Raw genomic sequence first — 20627 nt, 5'->3', positions numbered from 1 at the left:
TGTATGCCTCTTTTATGTATTTTAACATGTTTTTTATGTTTGTGTTCACTTTTTTTTTTTTTAATAGACTTTTTATTGATTTTTTAAGAATAGAATATACAAGAGTGTCACTGTATACAAAATTTCACATTAACAAACAGTTTCAATCTTGAAGAATAGTATCTTAACCACATTAGTCTTAATGTTCTTGGATATAAAGGATCAGCAGAATTATGCATTGTGAGGATATACAAGAATATACCGGAACATCAAGCATTGTTATCTTTTGTTTAGACATGTCTGTCACCCTCTCACGGCTTTTCACTAAATTCCATAGGGCCAGATGGACCTATCCTTGAATCTTTAGCGGGGCATCCTGGATTGGGTGGATTGCCTCAGTTCAGATTGTTATACATTTTGGTTAATAAGGATAATACTGAGGCATATGATGCCATAGCTTGTCAAATGGGTATCTTTTAATTGGGCCCTGGTTTGAATCCAGAGGTTTTTACATTGTTATAAAAGTAGCTCAGGCCAAGTAAGGTCCCAGTGAGTGGGTGACGGCGACTGTGGAACTGCATGCATATAACGCCTTAACTTGCAACTAAACAGGACAAACATGACAAATATACAAACATGTAAAATAGCTACGAGGACAGAGAGGGAGGGGAGGAAGGGTTTTGGTAGGGGTAGCAGCGATCAATTTGACTAGTATCGTTTGTACAGCATAAATCATAGTATAGCCAATTCGTAATAAATGTATTTAGTTTGGCCATGTTAAAGCATTATCTTTTTTTCCAAACAGGTCCCGGCGAATGGGGGAGGTCATCCAATCAAAATAGAGCAGGTTCTTGGAGTCCTATATAAATCACTATTGGAGGGCCGGTTGTGAAGTGATATAGTGGACTCTACTCTTCTGCAGATCTATCCGATATCAGAGGGTTGACTCTGCTCCACGAAGAGGCTTCGAAGTAATTCAAGATAATGTGCCTAGAATCTTGGTCTAATGATAAAATGAAGTTGTGCCATTTTTTTTGAAAATTATGCATAGAGCTATTTTCTTGTATGATGACGGATTTTAGATCGAAGTACAGATATTGTAATATTAAAGATTTCAATTCCCGAATACTGGGTGCCGACTTTTTAATCCAGTGTTTTAAAATTATTTTTTTTGCTAGAGTAAAGATTAGAACCAGAATAGGGATGTTTTGTGAGATAGTAGGATTTTCATTGGAGGATTGGAAGTTTAGTAAGAGGCAAAACTCAGGTAGCATAGCTATAGAAGTTTGCAACATGGAGTTAGTATATACAATTGTTTTATTCCAAAATCTACGTATTTTAGAGCATTCCCAAAAGCAATGTAGAAATTTAGCATTAGTCATGGAGCATTTATAACAATGCCCTGGGTCGTCTGCTACCATGTGTTTTCTTTGGGCTGGGGATATAAAGGCTTTATGTATGAATTTTAAGTGTGTTTCTTGGAGATACGCCGAGGACAGGTATTTGGTTAATAAACAATAGTTCTCTATATAATTCGCCGGCGTGTCTAGTCTAGAGGTTAGCTCGGGTTGCTATTTATTTTCCAAGTTTTTAATTTGGCTGTCGAGTGGGAAATTAGCCTCTATGAGGTGAGGGTAAAGAAGGTTTAGTCTGTATTTTCTTGAGACTCTGTGGTGTAAAATGTTAAGAATTGGGTGGGAAGGAAAAGTATTATTTGATTGGAAGTTTAATGATTGGGCATAGTGTCTTACTTGAAGATAGAGATAAAATTGGGAGTTAGGGATTGAGTAGGATTGTGCCAGTATATTAAAAGGCAAAACCCCACCACCTGGGTCGAAGACCTTGGTCACCAGAGACAAGCCACTTTGTTTCCACTTCAAGATTGTAGCGTTAGAAAGGGAAGGGGGAAAGCCAGGGTTGCCCCAAAGCGGAATATAAGGGGAGATATAGGGATCGCGTCTAAGTTTCTTATGCAAATAGATCCAATTTAGGTAAGTGTCTTTAAAAATAATGTTGTCTAGCAGTACTCTCGGTATATCAGCAGACCTCTGATGAAGTAAGGCTGCCGGGGAAAATGGATAAAAATTGGCGCAATCTAAATCGTTGTCAATATTGTTCCAATAGCCAATCGCCTGCATATCTGAATAGGACCGAAGCTGTATATGCTTTAAAATCATGTAATCGGAATCCTCCATGTGATTTAGGTAGTGTTAGTCTAGTTAATGCAATCCTTGACCTTTTGCCCCTCCACAAGAATTTGGATAAGGAGGAATTTATTTTTTGTATATCAGTCGGCTTCAGGGCTATAGGGAGGAGTTGGATGAAATACAATATTTTGGGGAATATAATGGACTTAATTACCGCTGCTCTTCCAAGCAATGAAAGAGGTAGCTGGTTCCAAGTTTCCAGAAGCGCCAGGGTTTTAGTGATGATCTGTGTGTAATTTGCCTTATATAGATTTTCAGTTCTATTTGTTATGGTTACTCCTAGGTATTTTATCTGGGATTGGGCTATTTTAACTTTATTAAAAATGGGGATATTGGAAGTATCTGCTGTAAAATGTCCCACAAAAAGTAGTTCAGATTTGTCTAAGTTAACTTTATAGCCCGATATTTGGCTAAAGTCTTGAATCAAAGATAGGATAATAGGTATTGATGTTTGGGGATTTGTGACATATAGGATCATGTCATCGGCAAAGAGTGATAACTTCAGTTCATATCTATTGATAGAGATGCCTGTGAACCCCTCTGACTGGCGTAGGAGAAGAGCTAGTGGCTCTATAGCAATGGCGAACAAGAGGGGGGATAGGGGGCAGCCCTGCCTAGTTCCCTTGAACAATTGGAAAAAATCTGAAATCTGTCCGTTGCTAACTATTTGGGAGACTGGGTTAAAATAAAGTAATTTAATATAGCCAATAAATTCTACCGGGAGACCGAACAATTCCATTGTCTTATATAGATGGGGCCATAGGACAAGGTCAAAGGCCTTTTCTGCATCGATAGACAAAATTATGCCAGAGGGGAGAGGGTTGTTAATATTTTGCATTTTTTGAATAGCCGTTATTACTTTGCGGACATTAACCACAGATTGCCTTCCCACAATAAAACCTGTTTGGTCAGGATGTATTATTAAAGGCATTAATGGTTTCAACCGTTCTGTCAAGATCTTTGCTAGTATCTTGTAATCAGAATTTAACAAAGAGATCGGCCTATAGGATCCTGGATTCGTCAAGTCTCTTCCCGGTTTCGGGAGGGTTTTGATAAATGCTGCATTAAAAAGAGAAGGGGGAGATTTAGTTTGTAATATGTGGTTAAAGGCCTTAGTCAAGGGTTGGATTAATTGATTTTCCATCATTTTATAAAAGCTATTACCAAAGCCATCTGGGCCCGGAGCTTTTCCTTTTTTCAAGGTTTTTATCACTTGCTTTACTTCTTCCGATGTTATTGGGTCCGATAGTGTTGCAATTTTATCTGCAGGAATTTTCGGGAATGTAATCCTAGAATATAATGAGTGGGAGGCATCTTCGTCATATTCCGCCAATGTATTGGGGGGGGTTCATGTGAATATAAATTGGAATAAAAATCTTTCAAAACCTGTGCTATTTGTGAGTTAGAGGAGGTTAGCGTCCCATCTGCTAGTCTAAGGGGTTGGACCGTGGACGGGTTCCTAGTACCATTCAGCATGTTAGTTAACAGCTTACCCGTTTTGTTGCCGAAGCTGTGATAGCGGTAATTAATGCTGTAGAGATATTTGTTGCCTCTATTATGTAAATATTCGTTTAAATGCATATTGGCCGTATTATACAACTGACGGTTAATGGTTGTGGGGTTTTGTTGATATCTAGTATACATTTCTGTTAAGTTTTGTTGGAGGGATAAAAAGGTGGAGGAATAATTTTTATTTAGTTTGGCTACATAAGATAATATATTACCTCTCAGAACCGCCTTGGCGGTCATCCAAAACAAGGAAGGATTGGAATCAGCATGCGACTGGTTGTTATCACAATACTCCCTCCAATCCTCCCTCAGCTTGTCTCTAAAGGTGGTTGATGTTAGGAGATGATTCGGGAAGCGCCAAGCAGACCTGGCAGAAGGTTCGTCGGTCACTAATAATTTAAACCAAACAAGTGAGTGGTCAGAGACCGCAATTGGTTCAATCTCAGTGGCTGTGACTCTCGGTAGCAAGGCCTCCGACCCCATGACATAGTCAATCCTCGAAAAAGTATGGTGGGCAGCTGATTGGCATGTATACTCTCTAGTTGTGGGGTTCAATACTCTCCATATATCAATAAGTCTTAATGTTGAGGCCAATTGGGGAACGCCGAATTTAGGTAGAGATATAGTGCGTGTGTCGCGATTTGATCTGTCTAAGTAGGCGTCAGAGACCAAATTAAGATCTCCGCAGAATATCATCCTCGTGTCCATAAGGGGAGTTAGATCTCTAATTAATCCATTAAAAAAGGCTTTTTTATAAGATGTAGGGGCATAAATATTACATAAAGTATATAAATGTGTATATAAGGATATCTGGGCTATTACATATCTTCCCTCCGGGTCCTCTATTTTCTTCACCAGTTCATAGGGGATATTCTTTTTAATTAATATAACTACCCCTCTAGACTTCGAATTATAACTTGCAGCAGCTATCATTTTCCATCCCAGCATTTGCAATTTGACCATTTCTAAAGGAATAAGATGCGCCTCTTGTTTGTACATTATATCCAATTTTAGTTTATTTCCGTAAACTAAGATCTTACGTCTTTTAGCGGGGGAATTGAAACCTCCCACATTAAGGGATCCAATCTTTAGTTCTGCCATGACTTACTTGGAAGCTGAAGAGATACGTTAACATACCTGATTAACTGTACCCATACATTGGTAGACACATCACTGCGGCTGAGATAAGGTAAGGACACGAGGGAGGGGAAGACAAGACAACAATATATAGCAAAATTACAGATAAACATGTAGAGCTCGGTAATCGAGCTGGCAAACTGTACGTAACCTATTGTCGGGCCACGGCCCAGAGAGTGAAATATAGTATTAACTGGAGTGTGTCCTGCACACTCAAACATTGAGATCCGGAGCGATGCTCCCTCCGGAACGGCTTGGGAATAAACTTAACCAAAAAGAAAAGAGAACCCGCCTGAATCGGGGGGGTGTAGAGGGGGAGGGGGGGAGGGAGTAGCGAAGGGGGGGGTGGGAAAAGGAGGAGAAGTAGATGGAGGGGCAAAGGGTCAGGAAGGGGGGGGCGAAAAGGAGCAAGGATAAGGGATAAATATCAGAATGTATCATAACTATCAACCATACAACAAATTTCCTTGCAAGCTTGTAACCATTATTGAATTTAACAAGAAAAGGATATATACTACATTATCCAGAAGAGGTGAGTTGTCGCCAGGGTGTTAAAAGGGAGCTTTCCCTATGGTTGGCCATTTCGCGAAGTGTCGGAGATATTTTTCCCATTATGGTGGATTTCGTTTCGTAGAAATTCAATGGCGTCGGCTGGCGAGGTAAAGTCACATTGGGAGTCCTTATGGAAAAACCTCAATTTGGCAGGATAAAGTAAAGCGAATTTAACCTTTTCCGCCACCAATCTGGTACAAATTGGGGAGAAAGTTTTGCGGGCTTTGGTCACTTCTGCCCGAAAAATCTTGAAACAGTCGCAGGCTATTGCCCTCCCATTTTAAATTCGAAATTTTTCTGGAGGCTCTCCATAAAGTCATTTTATGGGTATAACTTAAGCATTTGAAGATGAGGACTCTAGGTCGAGTGTCACCAGGGCATGGAGGGGGACCCAACCTGTGGACTCTCTCTATAACCATAGATGAACATTCAGCTTTGACATTTAGCAGCTGTGGAAGAGTCTGTCCCACAAAGAGGTCCAAGGCCGGGCCTTTGATAGACTCCGGTAGACCTATTAATCTTAGATTGCTCCTCCTTGACCTATTTTCAATTTCTTCAAGCTTATTAATGATATTGTAGTTTTCTTTTTCGAGTCGCTTTATCTCACATTGGGCCTCAGCTAGATCATGGGCTATAGAGCCAACATTATTTTCAACAATGTCTACCCTGTGTGTGAGGTTTTGTAGTTGGGATGTGATGTCACTCACCGCTTTAGCCAGTAAAGGAGCCATAGTAGAGGTAATTGCATCTACCATGTCGTCATATGTTAGCGGAACGAGGTTAGGGGGATGTTGTGTATCAGTGTCTTCATCTTGGTTGTCAGGCGTAGCCTTTTTCTGTGCAGGGAGAGATGACTCGGATTCAGAAGATTTAGAGTTCCCTGGGCCTCTCTTTACTTGTATCCAGCTCTGTTGAGCTGAGCGTTGAGTCAATGGGGTTGTCTTAATCCTTTCCATATTAATATTGTTTAAGGGGGTGTAGATATTGTAAATACCAGGCGGTGTAGAGGTGTATCACCGTATTCAATAAAAAATAAAAAAAAAGCCGTATCCGGAGTGGAGCTAGTTAAATTGTTTTTTCACTCCATATCGTGTAGCCGAGTCTCAGATCTCAAGTAGACTTTCAGAGAAGCTCTGCAAAGTGTTTCCCAGTGTCTCCACTAAACACAGCCAGTGACAGGCAGTAACCCTCCGTGTAATTATAATGTGGATATGGTCTTTTTGTCACTGTCAGCTGAGATAATACAGGGGGGAAGCCAATGCTTTAATAAGTGAGGTTGATGCCAGTAGGAAACGTAGGCATAGGTTTCCTTTTATTGCTTGTGGTATCAGAGGGGGGTTGAGCACTGTCTCAGAACATGTATGTGTCGGGCTTGCGACCCTATTGCGCTAAGCCTTAGGTATGGAGGGGACAAACGGGTGGGTACCTTTTCTGCGGTGGTCTTGAGGCACTGGGGGGGAGTCAAAGTGCTCGGCTAGCACTGATTAGGAGTTAGCTGCAGATGTAGGGTCCGGTCTGGCGGTCGGATCCGGGCCGCGGCCTTCCAAAATGGCGGGCGCAGCTGACAGGCACCGAGCGTCGCAACCCGCAGGAAGAGATGAATCTCCTCCCCGGCTCTGCAACTAGCTCGGGCGGTTCTGGAGGTGTTCGGACGGCGGCAGGAGGGTCTGGAAATCACAGAAAGCAAGGTATATCAGTAGTTTGTCGCTGTGATCCACGGAGCTCCGGTGGGAAGAAGGTTATAACTTGGTCTCAGAGAATGTATGACATGTATATGAAAAGTAAAATGGCCGCCGCCATTACTGATATGCTGTTATAATGAAGCAGCTATTTCTTCTTTATCCTCCTCATAAACAAATATACAGAGCCTCTGGGGACTTCTGGGAGTATCTCTAGATGTTGGGGGGAGAAGGGGGTATTGTGCAGTACCTCCGTTTACTTTCTGCAGGCTTGGACGTCCGCGATCGTCGCCCCGGAGCTCCAAACCCGGCAGGGCCTCAAAATTTAGGTCCCGGCTTCTCCCAGCGATTAGGCCGCAACCTGCAAAAACGTCCAGAGACGTTCCCTGGCTCCGCGGCTTCTCTCAGCAGGGTTCCCCGATGGTCAGGTGAGACAGGAGGGTGTTCTGTAACTGAAGTGAGCTGCAGGAGAGCTTAAAAAAGGCACTTTTATAATAGCTATCTGGAGAGCTCAGGAAACGCAGCTGCTCCAGATCTCGGTCAGGCCACGCCCCTCTATGTTTGTGTTCACTTAAGGGTAAGGGCAGACTCTGGACGCCCTCCACAGCTTCAACGGCGCCCAAGGGGCAGTGACGTCATGATGCTGCGCCAGAGGGACGCCGCGGAGGCATGTGGAGGGCTCAGACCTGCATAAAGGTAATTGTATTTTGTATTTTCACTGTCTTCACTCCTTGATAAAGAGACCACCAGGTCTTGAAACGTTGGGTTTAAAAAAAGGGTTTATCCAGGTCTTCAGTGTCTTTATTCTGAGTGCCGCCGCTCCCACTACGCTACATATATTATATATATATATACTACATACATACATACTTCCTTGGCCGGCGCTCGCCAGAATGTCCCCACTAGCGAGCTCTGGCGGAGAGGGACTCCATCAGACTGGGATAGGTCTCACACGCACGTGCGACCCAGTCTCTCGGCGGATGGGCGGCAGGACCCAGCCCGTCTCCACTTCAGGAAGACAGGCAGGGTTAGGGGGTGCAGGGAGGTGGGGGCAGGCATCGGCGGCAACGCATCGAGGATCCGGGGAAGCTCCGTCGGATCGAGGTGCACGAGCGTCTCGAGCACGCACCCTCTTCTGATGGCTAAAGATAGAATCGCCAGCCCCTGCAAGGATAGAGCACTCCACACTCCATCTGTATATATACATAGAATAGAATTGAAACTACAGAATTGAAACTACACTCAGTTTTATTTTTTAAACTATGTGTTAAAAGCTGTATAAGCTTACTGTTTACATGTACTGCTTTGGGCCAAACCATTATGGTCTTCCAAAATATTTCAGATTTTTTTTTTGGGGGGGGGGGGAGGCTTAAGGATCCATTCCCCATTATAATCCTTAACCCAACATAAAATGAATACATTTCTGCCTCCCTAGCCAGTCCCTGTTTTGCACCATAGCTTATTTTAAATATTGAACATTGTAGAAAAGCACCCAATATCCTACCAAAGGCATGCATGCCTGGAATATTACAAAAACGGTCTGCAAATTAGAGTTACATACAACTCTGAACTGCTGTAAGCCCATTTTGTGTAGCAAACATGATATTGCTGCAGAGTTCTTTATGAGCTCAGATTTTAATTAATGTAATCATAATAAAAATATTCAAATAAGTGGGTTAAACAAAGAATAACTATATAAATGATAAAAATAACAAATAAGTATTAGTTTTATATACAAACAAGGTAGGTTTTGGCATGGCCTCATAGTTGTACATTAAACCCCCATACACCCTTAATGTGTACCAAATATGTACCTGGGGCTGTAGCCACTGGGGTAATCAAAGTGATGTCCATGATGTTCCTGATATTCCTGATGGTGATGTTTCGATGTTTGGAGATTTATTTAGTTTTCACAACTAATGAAAATTAATGTAAATAAATAGTATTGGAGTTTTAAATGTTCTTGACCTAATTCAATCATGAAAAACCCTGGCAATTGAGTGTTTAAACCTATAGCTATTTAAGTGGTTAATGCACCACACTGCACTTAGCAAGGTTATAAAAAGCCTTTGGCCAGTTCTTTAGAGTGCTAATAAATTTGGCTATGTATTTAAAGATTAAAAGTTAATTAACATAATACGGTCACATTACTTAAATCTGTTTTTTTTCACCAGAATGTAATCAAGTTAGGTATCAGGAGCCTGATGAAAATACTCACGTATTGAAATGTTGCTGAATGTCTCAATAAATTTCTTCTACTTGAAATTGGTCTGGAGTGCCGCGTTCATTGGAAAAGAAGTCTGTATTTCACTTAGACGAAGGCACCCGACAAGCATCCTGATTTGGAGGTTGTGCCCGGCCCTACAACAAGTATATATATATATATATATATATATATATATATATATATATATATATATATATATACGTTGGGTTTAAAAAAAGGGTTTATCCAGGTCTTCAGTGTCTTTATTCTGAGTGCCGCCGCTCCCACCACGCTACATATATTATATATATATACTACATACATACATACTTCCTTGGCCGGCGCTCGCCAGAATGTCCCCACTAGCGAGCTCTGGCGAAGAGGGACTCCATCAGACTGGGATAGGTCTCACACGCACGTGCGACCCAGTCTCTCGGCGGATGGGCGGCAGGACCCAGCCCGTCTCCACTTCAGGAAGACAGGCAGGGTTAGGGGATGCAGGGAGGTGGGGGCAGGCATCGGCGGCAAGGCATCGAGGATCCAGGGGAGCTCCGTCGGATCGAGGTGCACGAGCGTCTCGAGCACGCACCCTCTTCTGATGGCTAAAGATAGAATCGCCAGCCCCTGCAAGGATAGAGCACCCCACACTCCATCTGTATATATACATAGAATAGAATTGAAACTACAGAATTGAAACTACACTCAGTTTTATTTTTTAAACTATGTGTTAAAAGCTGTATAAGCTTACTGTGTACATGTACTGCTTTGGGCCAAACCATTATGGTCTTCCAAAATATTTTTTTTTGGGGGAAGGCTTAAGGATCCATTCCCCATTATAATCCTTAACCCAACATAAAATGAATACTTTTCTGCCTCCCTAGCCAGTCCCTGTTTTGCACCATAGCTTATTTTAAATATTGAACATTGTAGAAAAGCACCCAATATCCTACCAAAGGCATGCATGCCTGGAATATTACAAAAACGGTCTGCAAATTAGACTTACATACAACTCTGAACTGCTGTAAGCCCATTTTGTGTAGCAAACATGATATTGCTGCAGAGCTCTTTATGAGCTCCGATTTTAATTAATGTAATCATTATAAAAATATTCAAATAAGTGGGTTAAACAAAGAATAACTATATAAATGATAAAAATAACAAATAAGTATTAGTTTTATATACAAACATATAGCATGGCCTCATAGTTGTACATTAAACCCCCATACACCCTTAATGTGTACCAAATATGTACCTGGGGCTGTAGCCACTGGAGTAATCAAAGTGATGTCCATGATGTTCCTGATATTCCTGATGGTGATGTTTCGATGTTTGGAGATTTATTTAGTTTTCACAACTAATGAAAATTAATGTAAATAAATAGTATTGGAGTTTTAAATGTTCTTGACCTAATTCAATCATGAAAAACCCTGGCAATTGAGTGTTTAAACCTATAGCTATTTAAGTGGTTAATGCACCACACTGCACTTAGCAAGGTTATAAAAAGCCTTTGGCCAGTTCTTTAGAGTGCTAATAAATTTGGCTATGTATTTAAAGATTAAAAGTTAATTAACATAATACGGTCACATTACTTAAATCTGTTTTTTAAATTTCTTCTACTTGAAACTGGTCTGGAGTGCCGCGTTCATTGGAAAAGAAGTCTGTATTACACTTAGACGAAGGCACTCGACAAGCAACCTGATTTGGAGGTTGTGCCCGGCCCTACAACAAGTATATATATATATATATAGATAGATAGATAGATACACTCTCATTAGATTGGCTCCCGGTGATCTCATCGCCATCCACCATCCCCCTCCAGCCTGCGCCACCCCGGCCCTGTCCGTGAGAATGGGGCATGCACCCACGAGACAGTCGCACACCCCCTTCTTCTCCATTCTCGTCTATTCTCGTCTCACATCCCCATCCACCGGCCACGCTCCCCACCAATCTATCTTCCATATTTGATTCTACCATTTTTACTTGCCAGCACTTTCACACCACAAGAACAGTCCATTTTGAAAGTTTGTTTACAATTGTGACCATGCAACATTCCCCTTCATTAATTAGTTCGCTAAACAAATCGCTAAAACAATATCCCACCTATACAGGACGATCCAGTATTTTACTACAAAGTGGCATACTCTTACAGGCCTGGACAAACAGGCTAAAGATACAATCTTCAAGTCTGTAGCTTAAGCATGTCAGATAATGCATTCAATTGAAACTGGAGTTGACTTTGGGCTACTATCTAACCTCAATTAAACAATTGATCAAGTACTGCACTTCAGTAATTCTACAATTCCCCTTACTGAAACTCCACCTAATAATTCTAGTTATTATTGTAAAACATTATATGTGTTAATATTATTTTTTGCAATTTTATCATGTCACCTTTTTTACAAGACGGTCCCAAATACTTATTCCTGCAATTTGCAGAATCCATACCACCACAACATGGTCAGTTACTTGTGTTGTCCTATATTTTGTTTTCTATATAATAATAATAATAGTAATAATAATAATAATAATAATAATAATAATAATAATAATAATAATAATAATAATTATTATTATTATTATTATTATTATTATTATTATTATTATTATTATTTCATTTTTACATTATTATTATTATTTCAGTAAGTCTCTTATTTATTACACTATCTCGCAATTATTATCTGTTAAAATACTGTAATTATTTGCTCTCACTCAATGACTTTGTGGTAAAAAAACATCTTTGTAATCCCTCCGTAAATAAGGCAAGCAAGCCTAATAGATTTCATAACAGAATCAATGGCTTATGCATTAGTTTGCTTTTATCCTTACAGTCAATAGAGATGCTGTTATGAATCATTTAAAAGAGAAAAACAAGCTGTTACAAGTCATTAAAATATCCTTTAAATGTTGACCTAACCTTCATTTAAAAAGCTTAGAGACATCCCATGCATCATTGATTCACAAGTGTCCAGCATTAAGCAGAGACAACAACATATTACATTAAGATCTATGCTGACTTACACAGAAAGAGCACTAGAACTTTTCATTGATCAAATAGGAAGTTTACAAAGTTCAGTGATGGAATTAAAGTATTACTATTATTTTTGAGAGTATATTAATATTTCTATAAAATATTAAATATTTTGTTTCCAAAATGTTTTGGACAGGCAGGTACTGGTTTCTACATATTTGCCATCATTAAACCTTTGAAGTACATTTATGACCTTGATGACTTCTGTTTGTACCTTCCAGGAACAGATATAACAAGCCATTCTTTATCAGAAATTAACAATTTGTGACATATTACATATCCATTGCTCTCGAGCATGTATTTATAATTATAGTATGTAATAGTAAGGGCTTTTCTAAGAAATAAATGGCCAGCTACATATTTTTTCACAAACACCTTTGTTTAAATCCCACCATGTTGGGATATTTGGGGTGTTTCAATACTAATATGACAAAAGAACATTGTACATTGAATAATAGGGCTCACATTATCTGTACTTTTTGTGTCTAAATAAGTTGCAGAAATTGTTGCACTCTATTATTATTATTATTATTATTATTATTGTCGCACTTATTATTGCCGGGTCATATATCAGCGAGCGATATATCGCTCAATGCCCCCTTTTCATCGGCGACTAGAGATGGTCGCTGATGAAAAGAAACCTCTGCCGGCAGTGCCACAGAGGTAATCAGCTGTTCACAGGAGCAAGCTCCTGCGACCAGCGATTAGAATGGGGCTGAAAACAGGAGCGCGCACCCGGCGATTTATAGCCGGGGGAACACTCCCATCACTGGCAATATGGTCGCCAGCGACCATATTCCCAGCGATATCAGCCCCTATCGCTGCAATGTGTACACGGCTTAAGGCACAATGATCTCAACAGGGAAATGCAGTGGTAGAGGCCCAAACTTAGGGGTGTACCCATCTAATGTAGGAGGTGTGACCAGCCACCACAAAGGCTTGGCTAATGATTAAACTGTGCATGATTTGGGCTCCTTTCTAAATATATAAAGTAAATAGTATAATAGTAATAGTACATGCATGATTATGTACAAGACTAATATCAGCTATAGACTGCAGAAATTATTATATAAGATTTGTATAATAAATAATTCAAGTTCACGGTTTGAAACCTGATCCCTAGAGGAGGGGGTGGGACCTCAGGCAGGGACATCCCCAGCAGTTTCCCCTGTACCCCTTTGTACCTTTTGGTACAGGAATGCTAGGTGAATGGAGATACATCTGTGTTAATTGCCAGTTTTAGATAGAAATGATAAGGTATAAAATATTTAATCTTCTATAGACAAATATACACATTGATATCGGTAAACACACATACCGTATGTTGACTTGAAGGACATTACGTTCATTCATATTTTAAATTGGGTCCAAATTCAAGTAACCAGAGTGACTTCAATAGCACACCTATAGTAAATACCAATTTTTAAAGGATATTAAGACAATTGTATAGCAAACCAGTTATATGACTGCACCCCACTATGGCCCTTATTCTGGTTCACTCGCAAAGGCAAATTTGTTCTCAAACGGACAAAACAATGTGCACTGCAGGGGGTGCAGATGGAACATGTGCAGAGAGATTTAGATTTAGGTGGGGTTTTACTTCAAAGGGAAGTATGCAATGTGCCGCCGCTATTTCCTAGGGGAAATAGCGGTAGCTCCCTATTCAATGCTGTCATTGATGACAGCATTGATGCGGGATCACAGCAGAACGGGCCCGACTTCAGAAGCTGTCGGGCCCGTTCTGCCGATAACGCCCGGGGATTGTCGCAATCCTCGCCACAGATCGTCAATCCACGGCCATTTTTGCAGCCACGCCCCCTTTGTGCCCATCGGCAGGCGGGGCATTAAATCCCGTCTGTCGTTATGCGGGCAATCCAAACGGGCCAGGATCACGGCTGTCGGAGGGGATCAACAGCCGTGATCCCAGATTGCATACCCCCAAAGTGAGATCTATATTGCAGTGTAAAAATAAAGCAGTCAGTATTTTCCCTGCACAGAAACAAAATAACTCACCCAAATCTAATCCCCTCTGCACAAGTTACATCTGCCCCACCTGCAGAGCATATGGTTTTGTCCATTGAGAAGGAATTTGCCTTTGCAAGTAAACCAGAATAAGGGTCTATATCCGGTGATCCCTACCCTCTGATTCCACTACCACATTATTAATATCTGACTATGGAATAGTCTGTTGCTAATTTTGGCTTTTGTGAAAGGGAAGAAATATTCAAACTTTTTATCATTTTGCATTAGCCAGACCAGTCAATAATGCTACTAATTGCATTAATTGTTATATAGGAACTCCCCCATTGTTAATTTATTTAACGTTTTCTTATTCACTAATCATCATCATCATCAAATTAAGGTGTGGTCTGTGCATAATTTTAGATTTATACATTTTAATAGGAAAAAAATAAAACATTTGTATGTTTGATAACAAAAAGGAGATTGATAAAAGTTTATATTCATTATGAACAAAAATTACGAATTTACACTTCCAATAAAGCATTTAATGATGAATAATGTGATATGATGCAGTTATCCTCTAATGGAGAAACATATTAGCTGACTTTGGGTCTGTTCTTCCCATTTGTTTTATAAAAAGTTGCTGAATGTGGAAGCACATTGGTCAAGTTTAGATAAATTTACCTTATGTAGGGGGAAATTTAATAGGATGAGAGATTCAGAAAGCGAGAGATATGGTAAGAAATCTCCAGTTTTTCTAAAGCGGCATCATTTACACTGCAAAACCAATTTGATTTTGCAGTGTAAATGATTGCCGCTTTAAAAAAACTGGAGATTTCTTACCAAATTACTCACTTTCTGAATCTCTCATCCTATTAAATTTCACCCATTGTCTAAAAAGTGCAACATACAGATGTAGCTTTTTCCAACTCTTCGTCTCTGGATAGCCATGGTGAGCCAAGGCCTAGTATTCTCAGCTGAAATACAATTCATACTTTAGAACAATACAGTAGGGGATTAGCAGTGAAATCCTATTACTCACTTAATCCTATTAAAGGGCTAGATGAGGATGGCTCTAGCTGTACTATATATCAAATATCACCACAATGAAATAAAAATGATGCAAATCACTTTTACTTTCATGTTAAGAATAGCTTCATAGAGGTGAATGGTAATCGTCCATTTTATAGTAGTGTCAGGGAAAATGAAGGTGTGCGCAGGTGTTTAGGGGGAAGCTGTGTGACATCAGCTCCATCTCGAACAGCCTGTTTCTATAGGTCCTCGGCTAAGCACAGACTGCACACAGTTGAAAAATGATTTGAAGGTGAGCAGCTTGCAAATGGATATCCAGTTATTCGCCAATCCAGCTAATTTTCGCTAGCCCTGCTAAGCAAATCTCAAGCTTGCAGGGGGTGGGATTTCACTCTGGTGGGGTGGCGAATATGGGATCACAGGTCTCCAAAATTAGCTGCCCAGCAATCAGGTCTGAATTAGGCCCATGGTCTGGAAAATGCAGACATGTCCGGACCATTTCATAATCATGCCATGCAGCTGCTGCAACTCAAAACATTGTGGCCCAGGTCCTGCTTTCAAAGCTAGGCTGCACAGGGAGCTACCAAAAGGATACAATTGCTTTGCAGGGAGGGACCCAGCATGTGGGCGTCCTTGCCCAGTGCTGAGTGGCATGCCACTGTAAAGAGTTGTAGTTTTGTACGAACCCCAGGAATCCTACAATCTCGCATTGCAAGAATTGTAACACATTTTTAAACAAAATAGCAGAACTTGTGACCACTTCCATTTACCAGAACCTGTTGTTGTAGAACAGCCAAATGAGTCTTACAATGTGAACGTTTTACAAGAAACGTCAACATAGACATGATGTAATAATATACTAAACCAAGAACAGAAGGCAATAGCGGATGAGGTCTAACATTCCGTGATGAATACTCTTCTCAATTGTTACTTCATTGACGGACAAAGGGGCTCTGGGAAAACATTTCTCTTCACGATATTGTGTCACATTTTACAAGGTGAAGGTTCTTTTTCATTCTACTACAAACCACCAACCTCGCTATAAAATGAATCGTATTTTATTCACATGCAAATGGAGAAAAAGCTGCTGCTAGCAGTGAAAAGCGTCGGTTCAAGGCACATCGCCACCTAATCGCTGCTACTCCAGACATCATCCACAGCCACCTGAAGTGCTTTCACCACAAACAGTACATTTCCAGCCCTTTTGCAGCCCCATTCCTCCATCAAGGCACGGCAGTACAAGTTTGGAGGAAAGCCACCTCTTTAAAGACCTGCTGGAGAGATTAAGTGGACACCCAAGTTGCTTCAGATATTCCAACTAGATGGGAGGCACGCCACCCCCACCATCCGTATGGAGGAAGCACCCTAAGGGACACCACAATAAACATCTTGAATCAACACTTTTTGGCCGCCCCCCCCCCCCCCCAAAATAAAAAAAAAAAACAACAACAACAAACAAACAGGAAATAGCACTCCTAAAAAGTGACATTACAATATATCAATTCCACTGGAAGCAGCTTGTCCATTACCTTTTTAATTATATTTTTTGAATTTACTGTGTGTTTATGTATTAATAAATGTACAACTTTTTATTTTGAATACTCAGTTCCTGTCATCAAAACACGCACAACCTACTCTCTGTATATTCATAAGTGTCAATGTGTCCAAACTACAGTATGGGTCTGATTTACAATTCATACGAGTTTTGATTAAAAAGAAAAACTGCATCTAATGTCTTCTACATGCCGAAATGAAACAAAAACTATCAGGCGCGAAGGTATAGACTTTGTTCCAACAAAATAAAAGTAAATTACACTATAAAATAATATAATATAGGACTGCTCCCAAATGCAATCCTGGAAATTTCTTTATAAAGAACTAGTAAATATTTTACGGTTACAGAGCAATTTAATCAAGTGTACACATATATATATATATATATATATATATATAGCTCTGTATTTGTAAAAGAGAGCGCCACACAACTGGAAGAATTATAGTTTAAAAAAAAATATATATATATATATATATATATATATATATATATATATATATATATATATATATATATATATATACAGGTTGAGTATCCCGTATCCAAAATGCTCGGGACCAGGAGAATTTTGTATAACGGATTATTCCGTATTTCGGAATATTTTAATATTTCAATGATGTATTTTGAAGTATCTTGCATGTATGCTGTATAAACACATAATATACACACAAATATATTTTATTACCACATAAAATACACACAAATATATTTTAATTGTTCAAAAAACAAGGTTTCAAAACGTGAAACAAAATGTGTGTACTATCTCAGCACTGAATTTGAATGCCAAGCAATCATTGTCTTGCACATATATAGTGCCAGTTACATATCATGTCCCCAGTGATGCTGTTACAAATGTCCCCAGTGAGTTTTTAGCAAAAAAAAAATTTTTTTTCACTTTCTGGAATGTCCGTATTTCGGAATAATTCGGATAACGGATACTCGGATACGGGATACTCGACCTGTATATATATACTTCACCTCTCCATCACCATCTGGAATCTGTAAGTCCACACGCTAAGCACCTGTGTTTGCGGCTCGCTCCCTGTCGAATCATCTCAGCGGCCAGCCGGCTTTTGCCGACTGCGTTAGCGGGTGTAGCTTGAGCCGCATCCCTGATACCATCATTGTGTGACTGTGGAAAGGAGACAACTACTCTTGTATTGAGGTAGTGCCGGCACATGGGTTTACAATAAACCACCCTTTGATTATATTCAAGTGGGCATATCTACTACAGCTACTGGCCAATTCCGCCATCCTGCTTAAACAAACCAAGGCTTTGAGGACTGCCAATTTGTTAACCAACACATTTCAATACCAATCCCTCCCTTTCTGGAGAGACTCTATCGCCCAATGAGTTTTCATTTCTATTAAATACCACTCCGGAGCTGGTTATAACAGATTAACATCATCTGCTTTTTCAAAGTAGATATTGAGGAGCTGTTTTTTATTTGATTTTTTTTTATTTGTTATGTTATGTATGCATGTTTAAGTCTGTATACAGTGATGTTTTATAAATCATATTTTCTATTGATTGCATCAAGTAAATATATATATATATATATATATATATATATATATATATATATATATTTTAACTATAATTCTTCCAGTTGTGTGGTGCTCTCTTTTACAACTACAGAGCTCTCTCTCTCTCTCTATATATATATATATATATATATATATATATATATATATATATATATATATAGTATATATGTACACTTGATTAAATTGCTCTGTACCCGTAAAATATTTACTAGTTCTTCTACATGCCACCTGCATGTCTAGTTCTGCCCTGCAATGTGATTGCAATTTGCGATCACGTCTGCCTGCCTGTGCAGTCTGACCAAATCAATGCCACATAGCTGCCCCATCGCCCTCCCCACCATCATTCAGACTGTTGTCGCATCCTTCTAGGGTGTGACCTCAGTTTGAGCATTTGCGCATGCTCAGAAGTGCCAAATTTTCCAAATAGAGATTAATTACCACATTTCGAAAAATTCATAATGAATTGTTCCCTTTGTATACATTAAGTTTAAATCTTCATAACTGCATTTGATTGGGATATTGCTGTGTAAATTCAAGAAAATAAAGCTACACAAGTAATATGTGTAAAACTCTTCCTGTACTGTAAAATAATAAAAATGTATTTTTTTGCTAATTTTTTTAGTTTGAACATGTTTGATAAAGTTCACAAAAGTACAAATCACTGAAAAATATTCAGATCAGCTAGTTCACATGTGTATTGAATGGAATAACATTGAACAGACTCAATCAAATTAAATATATAGTAAACTTGACTTCATTGATTTTTGCTCAATTTTTTACTTGATCAAAAGCCAGTCCATGCCTTATCTGACATGTTCTCAAACAATGTAACCATCCAGCAAAGCAAAGTACAGTAGGTAGCTGCTGGAAGATTTGGTACTTGTGTATTATCCCAGTGCCACTAAGCGATTTGCTTAGTGGGCTATTCTGCGTAGGGAAATCGCATCGCATCGCATGGGCCATTTTAAGGGCCGAGCAATGCGATGCAATCCGATTTTCCTATGTAATGTATTCAGTGCTCTCTTATTTATATTGTATAGGGTTTACAATGCCATTAGGTATACAATAATGACATACAATGAGGTTTTAGGCACCCCCCCCCCACTATCCATGGCACCCCGAAGTGTGGCGAGCCCCCCGAGGGGCGCCGGAACGCACCCTGCAACCTTTTCATACCCCTACGATCCACGTCGGTGTGGAGTTGTTTTTAAATAGTGTGGCGAGCGCAGTGAGCCACCGAGCCCGAAGCGTGGCGAGCGCATTATATGCAGAATTATACTACTGTAACCTCCTTCTTCCTGTCCTCTCAATGCTACTTTCCAACTCATCTTTCAATTCAAAGGTACAACATCTGCCTATCCACTCCTACAATTTCTACGCTGGATCTCCTTTTCCTTCAGAACCTACTTCAAACTTATCTCACTCACTTACACAGGTGTATTGGTACAGTATATTAAGGTTATGCTATATTATATTGGGCAGTATGGATGGTGTAATGGTTAGCATTTCTGCCTCACAGCGCTGAGGTCATGGGTTCGATTCCTACCCTGGCACTAACTGTGCGGAGTTTGTATATTCTCCCCGTACTTGCGTGGGTTTCCTCTGGGTACTCCGGTTTCCTCCCACAATCCAAAAATATACTGGTAGGTTAATTGGCTCCCAACAGAAATTAGCCCTAGAATGTCTGTGTGTGTGTGTGCATGTGGTAGGGAATATAGATTGTAAGCTCCACAAGGACAGGGACTGATGTGAATGTTCAACTATACTCTGTAAAGCGCTGCGGAATATGTATGTGCTATATAAGAAACTGTTAATAAATAAAATAAATAAATAAATATTAGACTGGCTTCTGTATTGAGGACCCAATTTTAGCAGCAAGGTATTACCAGTACGTGAATCTTGTATTTCCAAACAGTCCTTTAAGTAACCAAATTTTCAGATGAGCTGAAAGAATATCCACCAGGTATCCAGAACGCTGCTGAATGTTACCAGGAGACTGGCAATGTTCAAACAGAAGTCCAGTGGAGTAATAGGAGTCCATATATAAATTCAACACATTTCTCTAGGCTATGATCACCCAGCTTTTTCAGGAGTAACTGAGGAAGCTACATGGCCATAGCAGATATATATAGCCAAATCTATGTCTCTGACTCTCTATTTCTATTAATTTTTTATTTATGAATATGTGAATTACAGAATATGGAATACAGATGAGTCTTCATACAACCTTGCT

This window comes from Crinia signifera, chromosome 2, assembly GCF_055691185.1.
Source record: "Crinia signifera chromosome 2, ASM5569118v1, whole genome shotgun sequence".
Taxonomy (NCBI): domain Eukaryota; kingdom Metazoa; phylum Chordata; class Amphibia; order Anura; family Myobatrachidae; genus Crinia; species Crinia signifera.
Note: the sequence above shows the minus strand (reverse complement) of the source record.